Source organism: Sphaerodactylus townsendi, linkage group LG15 (assembly GCF_021028975.2).
Source record: "Sphaerodactylus townsendi isolate TG3544 linkage group LG15, MPM_Stown_v2.3, whole genome shotgun sequence".
Taxonomy (NCBI): Eukaryota; Metazoa; Chordata; class Lepidosauria; order Squamata; family Sphaerodactylidae; genus Sphaerodactylus; species Sphaerodactylus townsendi.
In genome coordinates this window covers 36,692,583-36,697,274 of record NC_059439.1, presented here as the reverse complement: position 1 = coordinate 36,697,274, position 4,692 = coordinate 36,692,583, and the positions used below count along the sequence as shown (strand labels likewise).

The window sequence follows — 4,692 nt, the reverse complement described above, 5'->3', positions numbered from 1 at the left end:
TGAATGAATGAATGAATGAATGAATGAATGAATAAAATAAGCAGCTCCAGAGTTCCTGGATCCAGCGCTGGCTGAATCCCTCATCCGGGAAGGTGGCTGACAAGAGTCTTCACAGGTGGAGTCTAAAGATCTCCTGGAATTACAATCGATCTCCAGGTGACAGAGACCAGTTTACCTGCAAGAAATGGCCACTTTGGCATTCTACCTCTGACTCCTCTGCATCGGACTGATTGGGTTGTGAACAGTGCCAGGGGTCACGAGCTTGAACCCCCGAACTGGAAGGTCATGCTGAACTCTGAACCCTACAAGCAGCTTCAAGAGCCAAGGGAGATTTTTAAAAATAATAATAAACAAATACAAAGAGCAGGAACCGGGTTGAGAAGGAGAAACGACGGAAAGAAAGTCTTACGTATGGGATGTAAGCAGGGCTGGGCAATGAAGGGACCATCACTCCAAAAAAGGGGTCGGGGGCTTCTTCTAGGGCTTCCATCAGGGTCAGCTGGTCAGGGAGAAGCAGCATCGGCCTGGCCGGAGGAAAAGAAGGAAGACAGGGATGAAACCAGAGTGTTGGGGGTTGTCCGGGCTGCGTGGCCGTGTTCCAGGAGCGTTTTCTCCTGATGTTTCGCCTGCATCTGTGGCCGGCATCTTCAGGGGGTCTGGTGGTAGTAAAGCAAGTGGTTTACTCTTCTCCTTCCACCCTGTGTGTAATTCCATTTTCTTGACTGCACAACTTTGGCCCCTTCCGCACATGCAGAATAATGCACTTCCAATGCACTTTGCAGCTGGGTTTTACTGTGCGGAGTAGCCAAATCCACTTGCAAACAATTGTGAAAGTGGACTGAAAGTGTGCTATTCTGCATGTGCGGAAGGGGCCAGAGGTGGGATCCAGCAGGTTCTCACCAGTTCCCGAGAGTAGGTTACTAATTATTTGCGTGTGCCGAGAGGAGGTTACTAATTGGTGATTTTGCCACAAGATTTTTGCCTTAGTTACGCCCCTCCTCTCAGCAGTAGCGCGCAGAACTCGAAGCAGTCTAGCAGGAGGTGCACCGGCGTGCGTGGCAGCCTGCGCCTGCATGCATTTGTTTCCCACCCAAGGACCGGCGCAGTGGCTGCGTCCTTGCCACAGCCCCACCCCGGAATGCCCCGCCCCCAGAATGCCCGGCCACCCCACCCCCCGTCGTGCCCCGGCCAGCCCCATTGGCCACAGTTTGAATCCCACCACCATGGGAACCTGTTACTAAAATTTTTGGATCCCACCACTGGAAGGGAACCTTACTGTTTTACTAACTGGCAAAGATCTCCGAAAGGATTAAGGGAGCTAATGTTGAAATGTTGCTTATTTTGAAAGGACCGATAGATTTTTCTTTTCTTTTGTCCCGAACCAACCAGGGAATGAGCAGCAAAGAAAGGGCAGATCACTCACTGCTCCTGATCTATCAGGTTGATGGCCAGCTGCATCCGGTTGAGCCGTTCCAAAGTCTGCTGGATCTCATCTGAAAGGAAGACATTTGGGGTAGAGTTGGTGCTGGGGGAGGGAAACCCAGGAGAACTTCTCCCCTCGGTACCCTACACACAGAATTTGAGGACAATGCAGGATACGTGAGAAGGGGAGGGGGCAAAATGTTGACTAGTATGCACGTGGCCCCCCTGAGCTGGATGGCCCAGGGTAGCCCCAGCCTTATTAGATCTCAGAAGCTAAGCAGGGTCAGGCTTGGTCTATACTTGGGTGAGAGACCACCAAGGAAGTCCAGGGTCACTAAGCAGAAGCAGGGAACAACATTTTGCCTTGAAAACCCTACAGCAGTGATGGCGAACCCATGGCACGGGTGCCAGAGGTGGCACTTGGAGCCGTCTCTGTGGGCACGCACACACAGAGTTCAGCCATGTAACGGGAGAGGCCCGGAAAATCACCTCCACACACCCACACACATCTAGACTGGGCTGCGGGCACTGAGCACGATATCTGGGCACCGCAGTGACTCAGGAGGAGGACTTGGTTGGAGAGCTTGGTGCCTGTGCTCCAGGTGGCTGCTGCCCGGGGGGGGGCGGGGGGGGGGGCGGGCAGAGGAGGCAGAGATGCTAGAGAGGCACAGAGCGGTGCGCACAGGACTTGCTGGAGGCTAGAGCAGGCTGGCCCCTGCTCGAGCAGGTGGGGCGGAGGAAGAGGGAGCCAACAGACCAGGTGATCGGGAGCAACAGCCGCAGAAGGCCATTGCTTTCACCTCCTGCCAGTGAGCTCCCAAAGGCACCTGGTGGGCCACGGCGAGTAGCAGAGAGCTGGACTAGATGGACTCTGGTCTGATCCAGCAGGCTCGTTCTTATGTTCTTAACCAGTTTTTTCTAAACTAAAACCTCAGCATTCAGGTTAAATTGCCGGGTTGGCACTTTGCAATAAATAACTGGGGTTTGGGTTGCAATTTGGGCACTCGGTCTTAAAACGGTTCGCCATCACTGCCCTACAGAGTTGCTGCAGATCGGCTGTTAACTTGACGGCATTTCCTCACGGGGTTGGATGGGAACACCTTTATATCCCAGGTGATGTTTTAAACAGAAAGCAAAAAAGCTGCGGCAGGAACCATCAGAGGATGCATTGAAAGGAAGAGGCAGGTGTTGGTTGCGTTACGTAGAGGATCGTACCAGCAAGGTATTGGCACTGGCGGCTGTACACCCGGACTATCCCGTATTGCAGCTGGGCAGACAGATAGAGTGAGAATCGGGGCCGTGGAGTACCAGGAATGATGGGCGGGACCTGTACCAGTATGAAGGCTATGATATCGTCGCTACAAATAGGGAGGGAAAAGATCATCAGTACATTGGAGGGGTCTACCCTAACCCCCCCAACTCCATCCTCGCCCACCTTCCTAGCTACACAAGGGTCAAAGAGCTAGAGTGCAACAAGGCCCCCCCGCCCCCCGGTTTCTGACACTCTCAACTGCAAGTTCATCTACTTAAATGATCACATTTTCAGGTGCTCGTGTGGCACAGCAGAATTTGCAGAGCCTTATGAGCGACCCGAAACGATTCCAGCGACTCTGCAGGAATGGGAAGGCAGGAAGAAAAATGCTGGGGGGAGGGGGGGGATGAGGACTAATAAAAGGAAACATTTCTTCATGCAACGCGTGATCGGTGTTTGGAATATGCTGCCACAGGAGGTGGTGATGGCCACTAACCTGGATGGCTTTAAAAGGGACTTGGACAGATTTATGGAGGAGAAGTCAATCTATGGCTACCAATCTTGATCCTCCTTGATCTGAGATTGCAAATGCCTCAGCAGACCAGGTGCTCGGGAGCAGCAGCAGCAGCAGAAGGCCATTGCTTTCACCTCCTGCCTGTGAGCTCCCAAAGGCACCTGGAGGGCCACTGTGAGTAGCAGAGTGCTGGACTAGATGGACTCTGGTCTGATCCAGCAGGCTAGTTCTTATGTTCTTAAGAAGAACCACAGAGAAGGGTCAGGTGGGGCGGCCTCTGATTGGTCATCTACAAACTGGATTTTTTTTTCAAGGGGTCGCCAACTGCCAGTCACAGCACTAAGACACCCAACTCCCCACATTTAAGGAAAAAATATCCTTCCATCCCATCCCTATAGCAAGCTGTTAAATCTTGATGCCTAGCTCAAGGGAGCCCAACAAGGTGCTCAGGGGCACCTTAGTGCCTGCCAACACCTTTCCTGCTGCCCACCAAGTGTTTTAAGAGTAGTGGGGGTTTCTGATGGACCATGGGAAATTTGATTGGCTGAGCAGATTTTTAAAAAATGATGCTTCGGCAGCAGCGGGTACCACAGCACACAGATCTTCACGACGCGGCTGAAGGTAAGCTGCAGCAGCTATTTTGTGACAGGTTCCACCTCCGGTGGCAGCAGATTTTAGCAGCCTTTTTGTGGATGCACCCACCAGGCTGGGTTAGAATTCTAAAGGGGCTCAAGAGGTTTAGGGACCCTCGGCCTAGTTGTTTCCGTCCCTGTGCCTTCTTCCGAGCTATCGTCACTCACCATGTTTGTGGAATGTTGACTTTCAAGTATTCCCGCTTAAGAAGTCTGGTGGCACCAGTCGCTGCCAACCTGGGAAAGGTGGGATTATTAATATGGGGGGGGGGGGGAATCAGTGGAAGCTGTCAATCCCCCCCCCTTACGATCCCAAATCAAGAGCATTACCAAATAGTTGCAAAGCAGCCGGTGTGGCGTTGCAAAACATTGGGGTAATAGAACATGGTGGAAAAACTGTTCTTTCTCCAGCAAGGGTAGCCTTTAAGATACTTCAAATTCCTTTTGGGGGGGGTGCTAACCTTAACCCTCGAAGAATGACCTCTTTCCTGTCAAGATGCACTAGGCAACCCTTATTCACAGCCTCCCAAACAGTTGGCAAAAAGTATAATTTTTTTTTATCCTAAAAATCTCAGAAATTCATTAATTTAATGCTGATGTCCAAAAATTTAAACGAGGGCCTGGCTTTCCAAAGGCTGTTTCGCACAGAAAATTCACAGCCTCTTTTTACTGAAACCAGCAATCAGCTGTGTCTGCTATTCCTGCACAATTCATTAAAAGTGAACAGTGAAAATTAGAGATTTTAATTCATGAAGGGTATAGTGACAGTCAACGTAAAACAAACCCGTTAGCACAAGACAAATAGGTTGCGTTTAAATCGCGATATTAAATTAACAGGGATTTAAACATTCAACTGGAAGTGTTTTAAAAAA

General features: G+C 50.9%; 1 long non-coding RNA gene across 1 annotated transcript; it reads right to left on the bottom strand.

The window, feature by feature from the left end:
* Positions 1 to 422: 422 nt before the first annotated feature.
* LOC125444612 lies at positions 423 to 2,745 on the bottom strand. The gene is made up of 3 exons (XR_007246233.1): positions 2,638 to 2,745; positions 1,424 to 1,493; positions 423 to 524 (listed from the first exon to the last, which is right to left on the bottom strand). It is a non-coding gene; the product is annotated as an uncharacterized LOC125444612 (long non-coding RNA).
* Positions 2,746 to 4,692: the final 1,947 nt, after the last annotated feature.